Below are 14950 nucleotides of genomic sequence, written 5' to 3'. Positions count from 1 at the left end.
TATAAAGTGTTGTGATTTTTTATTTTACTTCTTCTTTAATAATTAAAAGAATAATAAGAAAAAAAATTAAGGTTTATATAAGGTAATTATTCTTACTAGAATATTTAGTAATAACTTTCATTTATACTATCTAATTAAAGAGCTATGGTGGAATATATTATAGATCATCTAACATGTATTTAACTTATAAAATATGTATTTAATTTATAAAAAAAGTTTTGAATAATAGTACTATATTATAAACTTATATGATAAGTGACTAATATGTACAAAATGTGTCCAACTTATAAAATAAGTGGTCAACATGTACAACACATGGCCAACTTATTAGCCAAGATTTTCAATCTTCCAATTACCTATAATTACTTAAAAAGTCAAATATTTATCTGTGAAGCTTCTAAAAAGTTACTTCATGAGACATTATCAAATTTATATATTTTTAATATTTCTATTTAATTCATCTAATTTAAGTAATTATTATTTTATATTAATTTTTTAAGCAAAAAATTACTATTTTATCTTAATTTTGATGGACGTCATTGATGAAAAGCATTAATCCTCTCTATTGCATTTCTAAGATTCTTAGATGGTTCTTATATGCATTCACTAATATCATATCTATGCTAATTACAAGATATTCCAATCTATTTTGATACCACCTTGAATCTAAGGCTTCTTCTATTTTAAATTCTTAAAAATTATCTATTTTTATAAAAAGAATTGACATTTTTTTTATTTTATATATCTATTATCTTATATGGTTCAAAAAGAGATATATTAAACATAAGATGGAACTTCATAGACTCTAGTAGATGTAATCAATACATAATTGAATTTTTCTATTTATAAATATGATATAGTCATATTCTAAGGTAATTCAATTTGTTACAAAAGTAAATAGTCTTAATATTATAATAAAATAACCATACTTTGTTGCTATTATCAAATTAAGATTATTTCTTATAATAAACATTCATTTTTAACTTTTATTATTTATGAGTTTTACATAATTGTATTTCTATTATTGCATATAGTTTTGATATATAATTTGTTAGATCTTATATTATAGAATTATTAACTTTTAAAAAGTCAAAAATATAAAATTATAAATAGTAAATATAATTATTATAGAAAAATAATTTTTAAATAGAATAACATATTATATTAATATGAAAAAAAAAATCCAATAACAAAAGAATTTTTTAATGACCTTGATGGTAATTGATAGTATATTTCAAATATTACTTCAAAATTTGATTTAAATATTTTTTATATCCATCAATTTAAAGATGGAAGTCCAAAAATAAATTTATATCAACCTTTAATACTTTTAAAAAAAAATTAAGATTTAGATTTAAATTTAATTCTTTTATCTAATATAATATCTTTTAGCAATGTATAATAACTATAAATATTTTTAAAAAAAGTTTAGTAGTTTTTTTTAGCTATGATAGTTTTTATATATGCTATAAAATATATTATCTTAGTAAAAAAATCTACTACTACAAATATAAAATCTTAAAAACTGGTGATTAGAAGTTCTTTAATAAAATCCATAGAAATAAATGATTATAATTTTTTTGGTATAGATAGTAGTTAGAAAAGTCAATAAGGTCTGTGACAAGGAGTTTTTTATCTTAAAAAAATATTACATAATTATACAAAGTCTTAACTACCTTCTATATTTAAAGCCATTAAAAAAAAATTGAGAATAATTCCAAAATCTTATTATATTCAAAATATATTGTAGCTAAAAAATTGAGATGAGCTTGAAGAATATGTAATTAAACTATATCTTCTAAAACATATAATTTTTTCTTAAAACAAAGTAGATTTTTTAAAATTCTAACTTAAAAGTACCATAAATTTTAAGAAAATTATTCATAATATTACTTACAAAAGTGATATATTTAATTGAACTTAATTAAAAAATATTGAATCAATAGTCAATGATAATTTTATTATTTTAATGATAAAATTGCTCTAGCTTCAAAGAATTATTTGTTGTTGTTCAAAAGCTACATTTCTTTTTTTTTTGATATAAGCTAAGAACATTTAAAAAGGATATTTGATAAATTTAATTATATTTTTGGCTAATAAATTATATTTAATATAACTCTTCATAAATAAATGCTCCAACAAGCTTGATGAAAATTTAAAATGCATGTTGACATAAAATACTTAAGATTCTTTTTATTTATATAAATAATCACTGGACTAGAAGCATCTTCTAAATGATAGATTTATTTTTAAAATGAATCTATAATTACAAGTAGTTCTTTATTGTGGATCTTATGATTAATCTTAGCTACCAAAAACTTTCTTGAATAAAAAGCTATAGTGTGAAGCTTATTAATGGTTTAAAATCTATAGACTAAGTTTGAAATCTAAATTTCTAATCTAGCAAAGAAATGTCCCTAGCTTATCTTGAGAGTCAATCTCTTATCATACTCTGAGGATTATCTTCTATTTCCAAAAATAAATCTACCTCCAAGATTCAAAGGTTTTTAGCAGTATCCAATGCTAAAATAGGTTAAAAAGCCTTCTAAGTATTCATTGCTATCTCAAAGTCCTTGGTGTGGTCACTATCCAAGTAGTCTAGTGAAAGACATTGATAATATTGACTCCTAGTATGCACCATAAAAGAGACTACTTGGGTACTTACAACTATCTAAAGACTAAAATGACAACTTGTGCCTACAAATACTACCAAACTTTGTAATTTACCAATCATCACCTTTGGATTACCACAAGTCTAATATATTAATTAATAGAAGGATCTTATTAGCCATCAATTTGACTTTATCTTTACAATATGCCTATCCACATAAACTAATATAAATACAAAATGGAGTAACTACTAAAGACCTTTGAAAATAATATTTATTATTAGAAAAAGGTATCAAAAATAAAATCTAAAAATCTATACTAGATCCTTATCTCCAATAACACAAAAGTAGAAATCAAAAGTGAATTTAAGCAAGCAACACTTGCCTATAGTTGATGGTCACAAATTACAAAACTTGTGATAATAAAAGATAATTGCAATAAAATAAAATAAAATATAGAGAAGTGAGAAAAAATCAGAAATTTACTTAGAAAGTAATTGAGATTTAAATAATACTACTTCAATATTCCAAATGATCTCTACTTCAAAAATCAAGAATGCCAATAGATTCTTTGAGCCTCTTCTACATAAAATTGATTCAAAAATGATCAAATTTGGATTCTATATGTATTTGGAGTGAGCTTCTAAATTTAATACTTAAGAATTTTAGAAAATGTGTCTTTTTTTTCTTTTCTTTTTTTAAAGCCCTATAACCATACAATAGGTCTTTTTTTTCAAAATCTTATCACTGTGGCTTTATCACCATGTGACACAAGTTGTCTTTGTTTATTGCTATTTTGTGTAATAATACAATCATTAGGTAAAATATATATATATATATATATATATATATATATATTCTAACATAAGAGTACCTAATTAAAAAGATATAGTAAAAAAATATAAATAAAAGATAGGAAAGTAATAAAAACTTATAGTATTAATACTATTTTTCATAGAAATAGATTCTACTTATTTTGTATAGCCATAAATAAAATAAAACAAGGTAGATAAGAAAAATAAAGGATGTAGATATATATAAAAAATAATTAGGAATTTATTTCAGAAAAAATTACCTCAAAAAAATAAGAATTAATATTCAAGGATGATTGGTTATCAATTAGGGTTGAAATTAGATTCTAAGTAATAAAATCAAGCTCTTATGTTGTTTTTGAGATTCTTTGGTAAATTGAAGAGTGGAATTTGAGAGTAGACTAGATTAAGCTTCTTTGAGCATTAATTTTAAAGGATTTAAGTTTATAATGACTTTGTAAGAACTTTTTAAAATTAGGATTATTTTGGATGATTTTGATTTTTGTAAAATAAATTAGGATTGATATTTTGACCAATTTTGTAGATTTTTTAATAGATCTATAAATAAAAATATATAGATTTGTGATTATAATATTGTATTAAATTTTTTATATAAATATTATATTATATTAAATGTGTTCTATAAATTTAAGCTTAATTGAATGGTAATATTAAAGATTATTAAAATTCAAGTAGGTTGAGGTCTCAAAAATTAAAATATGAAGGTTAATGAGAGTTTCTAATATCTTCAATAATTTTCTAATTGGATTGAAAAGAAAATTAATTATATATGTAATAGACATGATTTTCAATGTTTGTGTGAATTTTGAAATCAATTCAAAGATTTAAGAAGGAGATACTAGCATTGGGAGCTTAATCTCAAGCTTGGAAAAGTAGGTTGGCTAATACTTAAATGGATTATCTTACATTTCTCTGAATTATTAATTGTGATTGATCTTATTTTTTTATGCTTATTTCAAACTGAGTTTTTGAAAAGTATACAAATTTTGAATTAATATCAAAGGTTTGATTATTAGTTGTTGAGGTTTCAATCTACTGTAGAGTTTGTTAAGAATTTATTTAGAATTTAGGATTTGTTTAGGACTTGATTAGGATTTTTTAGGATTTATTTTAGGATTTTATTAGAATTTGATTTAGAATACAATTAGGATTTAAAATTTTTTTTAAATCGGTTTAAGACTTCATTAAGATTTCATTAGGATTTCATTAGGATTTAATCTAAAATTTGGTTAGAATTTGGTTAGGATTGGTTTAGGATTTCATTAGGATTTCATTAAGATTTGTTTAAAATTTGGTTAGAATTGGTTTAAAATTTCATTAAGATTTTTTGAGAGTTATATTAGGATTTGATTAGGATTAAATTAGGATTTCTATTTTTAATATTTCTTTAAGATTTCTTTGATATTTTTTAAGGATTTTTTATTATGCATATTTTTTTAAGATTAATCTACAATTTTTTTATGTGTCTTTAATAAGTTCTTAAAGACTCTTTTAGAATTTAATTAAGATTAATTAGCATTGAAATGATTTAATTAAAGTTTATTTAGGATTCTATTAGAGTTTTTAAGGTCTTCTTATTGCAAGTTCTATTTTAGTTTCTACAACTAGGTGCTCAATGAATTTTCAAGCAAACTTCACAAAATACATCATTGCAAGTTATAAATTGCCATCACAAGCCACCATTAATTCAAAATTATTTTATTTTATTTTGTTTGTTTTTTCACACAATTTTGTATGTACAACTTCTATACCATGCCAAATGTAATACAACACACAATATATTCCTTCAATTAAGTCCTTGTGTTGCAATACACCAAACTCCTCTGCATGAATTTTGTCATATTAATCACTTGCACCACCCAATACTTAATACACCAAAAAATAATATTACAAAATAACAAACTGGTATTATATCCTAACCTTGCTTTTGTGCCTTGCATTGTGTTGTAATTCTAATTTCACAATCTGCATAGCAACTCACTTGCAATGAGCCTCATGACTTACTCAATCGCAATCTATAATCTTATATTGTAACCCTATGACTCTACAACCATATACAACCCTGTACCTTGTATTTTCAATCTTTTGCGACTAGTGTGCTTTACTTCCTTAATATTGCACTACAATATTATGCTATCTTAATATGGTAATATTCCTGATAATATTCAATATCGTAACAATATTGTGATACAATAGCAAAAGAAAAACAAACAAGAACTTCTAAAAAAAAATTGAAGGAGGGATTTTTTTTTTTTTTTTTTTTTTATCTATTCTATTCTAATTTGCAATAATACAAATTAAAAAGAAAGAAACATTCTTGTCAAGTGAATGATTAAAAATCTACACCAAACTAAATGAAGCTATTTCTTACACCAAAAAAGGAGAATTTAAGAATTCAAGTGTGAAGAATAAAAAAAACTCTAAAGCTTTACTAAAATGACTATATCACCATGGCCAAGCAAATCCTTATAATAAGTTCTCTCTCTCTCAAAATCACTTATAAGACTTGACTTGATAAGAATGTCAAGTCAAGGATTTTTTTCTACCTAAGTATTCAAACCTTAATTGATATGAACAAAGTCAATTAACAAAAAAACTATTAAAAAGACTTATATACCTTTTGATTAATTTCTTATAAAGATAAATATTATACAAAATATAAGGTGGCATGACTTATGAATTATTTTTAATTAATGACATGATCTTAAAAAAATAAAATCAAATAATAGAAAATAAATAATAGACAAAAAATAAATTAAGCTAAAAGAATAATAAAAATAGATACTTAAAAAATAAGTAAAATAATTTTATTAAATTTTTACTTGATTAATGGTATTAAAAAATCAATTTTTTTGAATATTTTATATATCTTTTTAATAGTATCAAAAATAAATTAATTAATATTAATATAATGTGTAAATTAGAATTTGTATTATAAATTAAATAAATAAATGATTAAAACTACATTAAGGATTTTTTTATATAAAATTTTATTTTTTTAATTAAAATAAAAATTATGAACAATCTAAAAATAAAATTAAGTATTAAAATAAAAATAAATAATATTACAAATGGATAAGATAGTAGAAAGAAAACATATAAATAAACTTAAATTAAAAAAGATAAACAAGATATACTTAAAACATAGATAAAAGTCAAGATACATCAAACAAATCAATTAATAAGTTCATTATATAAGATTTATCAGAAAATTATAGCAATAATTTAAAATATATATATATATATATATATATATATATATAGATATATATATACCATGAAGAATTATATTAATCAAAATATGAAAAATAAATTTTAAGAAGTAAATTTTTTAAAATAATAAAAAATCATTAGAAAAAAATTAATTTAATTTTAATAATAGTAATAAGAAAAAATAAAAAATAATAATTAAAAATAATAAAATAAATAAGCATCTATAAAAAATTTAAATAAATTTTTTATAAATAAATTTTAACAAGTAATAAAATAATAATAATAATAATAATAATAATAATAATAATAATAATAAATTAGAATATTTAATGTATTTTTTAGATTTTAATAATTTTCTTTATTATTATTATGAATAAAATTATGTCACTATATAAAATTAAATAATGTTAGAACAATAATATTACTTTGTCTATAGAAAGGTGCATAGTACAAAGAATTATTTACATATTAAAAAAGATATATCTACTTAGTGATTTTCTAAAAATATTTTTAAAAATACTACTTTGTAAAAACTTTATTTTAAAAAAAATATTTTAACTATATATATATATATATATATATATATATATATATATATATATATATATATATATTAATATAATCCTAAAATTATTTATTATTTATTTTTTAAGTTTTATATATATAATTACTTACATTTTAGATGTTAAAATTATTTTTTTCTTTTATGTTTTAGACACATTAAATAATTCTTGAAATATTAAATTTATCTTACTTATTACAATAAAGTATAAAAAAATCCAACTTTTGAATATAACATTAATAAATGCCTAATATATATGTTGTCAAGAAGTTTGTTGTTGGTCAGGGACAGCACAAAGCTTCTTGCAATAGAGATATTTATTGCTTGTATATATCTTAGTTAGTTTCTAATCTCTCCAAATCCCTCACTTGCACCTAATATGACCTATCTCATTTTGAGCTTGGATAACTCAATGTAAAATTATTAAAATGATTTGAAATCTTTTATAATAGATCACATAATTTATTTCTTCTTTATTTTCTAATTTTCTAATTTTTTAATAAATCAAACCATTTATAGCAAGAAAATTTCTTAAGTTAACTTTTAGTCACTATTCATTCCTTACAATCCTACATTTGGTTACTCTTTTGTGCATATTACCTAAATCAAATGTTATAATACCTTAAAATTATGTGATTATGTTATTAACTTTTTAATACAACTACATTCCAATTTTCATAACCATAACTCTTATAGATACGAAGTTTGGATACCTCAAAGTTGTTGTCATTGGCTTGTAAACTTAGTAGTTCTCCTTTGCTTTAGCACGTCATTTCTCCTTGACTTGATTAGAATTTGCCTTCAAACTTTGGACACAAACAGATAAACTTATTTTAAATAGTGTCCTAAAAGCTTGATGTATTAAAAGACTTCAATCCATCACAATAGACTTTAATTCAAGGTCCAAAATCTACTTTCTTTATTAAACAAAACAAAAGATACAAAAACCTCTTTTTGTGCCTTTCTTCATTCCCTTAAGTCACCTTAATACTTCAAAAACATCAACAAGATGTCTCTTAGATAACTCCTAATTCTCTCCAATATAAAAAGCCATCACATGCAACTTATTCTATCCTTATTCTAATCCTCACTATGAAATCTTTTTGGTTATCATTCTAATGGATGGTTCTTTGCAAATACAAATAAGTAAATAAACTAAAACAACACCACACTAAGATCAATCTAATTATACACTTAAAGTAAAAAAATACATATGAATGCCTACCATTTAACCATTAAACAGCCTACATCACAACAATGTTATTTCAATAGAATATTTGGCCAGTAGTAATCCAAGAAAATATTACTCTATTTCATATTGGAATATTGGAATATTTGGCCAATGAGTAATATTTTCTTGGATTTTTCTAATTAACAAGGCTTGTGTGTGTTTATTTGGAACAAAAAAAAAAAATCTCCTAACCATACCAACAACCATGGCATAAGTGGCAATTTTATTTCTTATTCAGCACACATTTTGCATGAGACCAACTCCAGATAAAAAATAATTGATTTCAAAAACTCAAAAAATTAGAGTTATATATAAAATAAATAAATAAATAAATGCAAGTAATTTGAATGTACATATTGTTATATTTTGTGTTTGTTGGTTGTGAATTCATTTTTTTTTGAGGAGGTGCACACATAGATGAGGATGCATGAATATGGTCAAATTTTTACATGTAAAAAAAGTGATCTTCATTTTTTTTTTATTCCTTCAGTAGTTTTTTTTTTTTTTTAATTTTTAATCAAACTTTGATATGATAAAATATATATATATATATATATATATATATATATGTTTTCTTGTTATCTGCATGTTATGTCATCAACAATGAATCCAAATTTTTTTCTTTCAAAAGTCAAGCTACTTCTATCTGCCATGGGACCAACAGAAACCTTTCCATCTATTTGCAGTAGACTTTCAGTCAGACTTCATGTCTATATTTTTGAACATTCTTGCATAATGGTTGTGCAAATGATCAAAACAATTAGGCTGGAAAATATATCTCAATTAAGCCATCGAAAAAAAGAAAAAAAATACTATTTGATGAACAATCACAGATTACATATTAACTTTCTTTGGTTCTATAGGTGGTAAAGATGTAGAGGATGTAATCAACAGAAGATGAACTAGATAAATAAACTAATGCCTTTCTTATTTATTTTTCCTTGTCTTCCATCCTTCTCTCCTTCCGTTTTCATTCTTGATTTTCACTTTCATGAAATTTAGAAAAGTCCAAGAAAATATTACTCATTATTACTTCAAAATAAAAATAGAAAATGTGTAAAATATGAATAATTATGAGTGGCTTAGCTAGTCTTGTGATATATAGACTTTGTATCCTAATACTGTGGACATATCAATTGCTCCTGCTAGAGAACCCCACTGCCAATTTTCTGCTAGACAATATTAAAACACTGACAGATAAAAAATAATAAAAATTAATATAGAAGAAAAGATAGGGTTATTTGGCCAGTAAACAACACCCATCATCATAGAGAAAGTGGAGAGGCTAAGAAGTGGATGTGGATCATTTGGAGAGGTCAAGGATAAGAACAATAGGCAAGTGGATAAATATAAAAATAAACAAATAAAAGTCTCCCACATGGCCAATAACTCATGTAACCCATATCATCATTCCAAATGGAAGTTGGTGACATGATGCAAATCCAAAGACTTTGTAGTTCCGGGTAGTATTTTGGGTATTCAGTATACAATAATTGTGGCAGCCATAATGGCATTCATTGAAAGTACATGATATATATTCATACTTTACACTTTATTCTACATTTTGGATCCAAGAGATATTCAACAGTTAGCTTTTTAACATCACCAAACTCAAAGTCTTGGCTCTCATCATGAATTGAATTGAATTTCATCTTATTCTCTTTAAGTAAATGTATGCATGCATTTTCTCTTTCTTTCCAGAGGGGTGACTCCTTTCTTTTCGGAAGCTCAGAAAGCAGGAAGAACATTTCTTAAAAAAATAATTTAAGTATTGTGACCATATTGCTAATTTTAGGTTAAGATTTTTGTGAAGTAAACACCTGAATTTGAAAAGTTAGTTGTACACAAGAAATTCATGTTAGAAGAAAGTTTAAGACACTTTCTTGTTTCAACTTCAATGAACTTTACAGTTGGGGTCATCATATTTGCATAGCACTTATAGAAATGATTTAGTGTCTTAAAAAGAAGTAAAATATAAATGAATAAAATTAAAAGGGTCATGTTATATTGGAAAACAATAACTTGAAATCACCAAATCAGTAATTTGATGGTACAAAAAAATATGATACAGTAGTACACATGTATGAGAAAATATAGACAAAGGATTGTATTTTAAAAGACCATGGGACAATTGAACAGCTATCCAAGAGTTCAGAACAAATGTAATGTTACAAGTCCAATTAATCCAAATTAAGGTCTCAACTTCACTTTTATTTTTAAACATCATCATTTTTAAAAAATAAATTGTAATAATATTAAAAAAAAAAATTAAAGGAGAACTTTTGCAATCATGTAGTGTATTGGCTGTAATTTGAGTCAACAACCTATTCATGATTTTACAATCGAACTACAAAACTTGACTATTTAAATTAAAAAATATATATTGTACCAACCTCAAAGAAATAAATAATTAAATAGATAAAGAATTAACCAAGTTCACAATCATGAATTTAAATATGTATATATATATACTAGCAAAAACCAATGCAGTTGGGCACATAAAAGCTGTTTACATGTCATAAACTGGAAGTCTTTCTGCAAATTATGTATGATTGCCTGCTGGATAATGACTTCTTTGATTTTGACCAATGAGAAAGTGTTAATCTTATACCTAAACTTCCTTATTATATAGATTTAAATATTACAATCATAAATATATATATATATATATATATATATAATACAATTGTAGATAAATTTTTAATTAAATTACATTAAATTCATGATAATTTTAATTTATTGTATTCTAGAATATAGTTTAAGATTTTTTATTTTTTAAAAAATTATCATAAATCTCCTTTTTATCTAATTATTTTGGATTATAGTGGATATTTTGTACACATTACAAAATTTCTTTAATTCTTTTTTAAATTAAAACTAAAATAACAGCATAAATATACATCAACACATGTTTTGTGCTTTATAAACATATGTTTTAAAAATAAGATCTTATCAATTTTTTAGTTAAACTAAACCTTATTCATTGACATGGATATGTAACATCATTTCAAACCTTCGTTTTTCTATTAACAAATCGAAAAAGAAAAAAAAAAAAAAAAATAGAATAATACTAATTACAAAATCAGTGTGTTTTAATGTATATCTATATATGACCAAAAACTAATGAAAGAAAAAAAATGATAAATCAGTTAATTCTCACTAGTAATGAAACTACATATAAATATCTTATCTAAATAAAGAAACATCATAGGATTTTGGCATATTTATTATAAACAACAAAGTTTTAGTTACCCACATAATATATTATATGCTTTCTCCTACTAAAGGACTTTGGTTAGAACATATGTATTATTTATAAAATTAAATAATATATAATGTTAATGAGTGAAAAAATATTATTTCTATTTCATAATGACTTAAGTATTATAACAGATAGTAATCAAAGGTAGTTAAAACAAAGCTACAATATGTTGAATATATTGAAACAAATAGATAATATAATCTTTTTATTCTTTATATATATAGATGTTTATTTATATAAAATAATTTATTTTAATTTTACTAATAATAATCAATAGATTCTTAATCTTCTATATATATATATATATATATATATTAATAATTATGTTTGACAAGATAACACTAAAATACCAATCCTTAAAATTTTAATAAGTATATTATTGAAAGATTCAATTTTCCTTAAAAACATAAAATCAAACTTTGTCATAAAATAATATCTATAAAAACTTGTAGTTTAATTGACTTTTATTAATAAAAGAATAAAACCAATTGACAAGTTAAAAATAAATATGCTAATATTCTAGATAACATTCCAACCAAGCATATTTTAAAATAAGATAATATTTTAGATGGTAGATATTAAATAAAAAATTAAGAAATTATAATTAAAAAAATAAAATTTCCTATTATACACATGAATCAAATAGCTAAAACACTTTATTTACACAATAAATAAATAAATAATTAAATAAATAATATCTATATTCATAGAACTATAATTAAAGCAACAAATCTATAGATGTTACAAAGATCAGGAAAAAGAAAAAAAAAAAGAAAAAAGAAAGAAAAAAAAATCTAGTCATTTCCGTCTAAAACTTCAAAATTATATGATTAAATTATATAATATTTACAACCATAACAATTATTGAATTGTAAAAATTATGATCTCTTTTTTTTATTACAGTATAAACTTAAAAAATAAAGCATAATTTTTTATTTTATTATTTTCAAAAATTTCTAACACTAAATATTTTTGAGGTCTGTTAAAATATAAAAAAAAATTCTCAGACCATTTAATCCCATCATCTGATATAAATGTTTTCCTATTTTTAAAGATATTTTAAATTAGTTGCTATAAAAAAAAAAAAAAAAAAAAAAAAAAACTTTTTTGCTCATATATGTATGTATATATATATATATATATATATATATATACAAAAAGAAGTATTATTTATTACTATTGAAAAAAATCAGTAAATAAAATTATGTGTAGATTTTTATTTAAAAAATAATTTATTTAGTACAATTATAATTAATTTTTCAAATTTCAAATTTTAAAATTTAATTCCTTAATCATATAATGTTATGATATAAAAATATTTCAATTCGCAATATTATAGTTGTTTTGTTATTGCATGTACAATTTACTACAACATTTATTTGATATATAGAATAAGCCTAATCTTGCAAAGAAAGCATTATTTTTTTCTTTGACAAGGTAGAAATCTCCTTTCAAAAAACAAAGACTGATAATTATATAAAATCAAATAAAAATTAATTAATCATGTATTAATGTATGTAAAATAATTAAACTGATTCTTTTGATTTTATTTTTTAGGTGAACTCCCCTTGTACAATGTGGACATCTCTGCTCCCCCTCTTGCCTACACACCTCTGTAAAAAACAACTAGTTTTGATTTAAAATGAAAATATTTTATTTGACATTGATAAATGGTAAAAATAATACATTATTATTTTTTATTTTTTTTCATAATATTTTGCAAGTTTGAAATAAATAAAGATTTATCTAATATAGAGTTATAGAAAAAATATAGATAATATTATACTAAATTTAGGTATTAAAGTAATAAAGATAAGAAGAATCACGATTTAATATTAAAACTAGTTTCTTTTGACAAAGAGCATGGCACAAGGGGATGTCCACATAGTAAAAGAAAGATGACCACATAATAAAAAGAAGTTGTCTACCTAGCAGTTTTCTAAAATCAATAGGAATCATTTTAAGTTTAAGCATAGTTATAGTCACAACCCACTTTAAAACCATTTATTTTTTCACATTGGAGTATTCTTAATTAATTTTAGGATAAAAAAATAAATTAATTAACTATAAATAAAATAAATAAAAAATATTATTATCTTTAGAATAGATAAACATCAAGTAAAAATAAATAAACACTATTATGTAATAAAAAAATAAAATTTAATTAGAACTTGGATACTTCACTTTAAAACTTATTAGCTAATTAGATGTCTAAAAATCAATCTAAAAATTTATAATTGATAGTATCTATTAAGTCAAAGAATATTATTTATTAGGATTTTTAGGATAATTGATAATAATTGTGGTAATTTGGTAGCAACCAAAATCCTTGTTTCAAAATCAGAAATTAGAAGGTATACTTACACTATTTCTATTCTTGTTGACTATAAGAAAATAAAAGATGTCTTACTCAATAGTAGATGATTAATGCTTATATTTTTAACATAAGTAGCATAAAGTTATCTTATTAATTCAAAATATAATTAGAAAAAACATATTCTTAATTATAATATATTTTTTACTTTCAGACAAAAACAAATAAGCCATTCTAAATATCACATCTCTTATTTTTCTTTTTCTTTTTTTCATCTTTGATCTACAATCAATCTATTGTAAAATACTTTTTAAAACTAGACTATTTCATTTCTAATTAAATTATAAATAATTATTTAAGAAAAAAATCTGTAATATTAGTATTAAAAAATTCTTTTTAACATATTTATAATTTAAAATAAAAAACTTAGTATAATTTATTAAGTATTAGTTTTTTTATACCACTCTAGGCTTTTTCCATTCAAGTCTAATAATTTTCTTTTAATCCAAAAATTATGTAGATACACTATTCTAATTAAGTTTTGTATAACATTAAATATTTTAAATCTATATAAAAATATTTTTAATAATATTATGTATTTAAATGAAGATACTTTGTATAGCCTTTATTTTCTTAGACTACTTATTATTTTGTTTAGTAAAGAAGAAAAACCATTTTATGTATAAAAAATTCAAAAAGATTTCTAAAACTATTGTAGCATAATTTCTATTATTAAAATTATACATATATATAGTATTATTATTTATTTATATTTTAAATTTATAATAAAAATCCTATAATTATAATTTACCAATACAATTAAAAACAAATCTACTTCACGACTTGAACAAATAAATATCTTTTTTAGAATTATAAAAACTCTAAAAATATGTACACTTATTAGATTAAGATGTAATGATTTAAGT

Source organism: Physcomitrium patens, chromosome 16 (genome assembly GCF_059467195.1).
Source record: "Physcomitrium patens ecotype Gransden chromosome 16, ASM5946719v1, whole genome shotgun sequence".
Taxonomy (NCBI): domain Eukaryota; kingdom Viridiplantae; phylum Streptophyta; class Bryopsida; order Funariales; family Funariaceae; genus Physcomitrium; species Physcomitrium patens.
The sequence above is the reverse complement of the archived record's forward strand: the minus strand, read 5'-3'. Positions refer to the sequence as shown.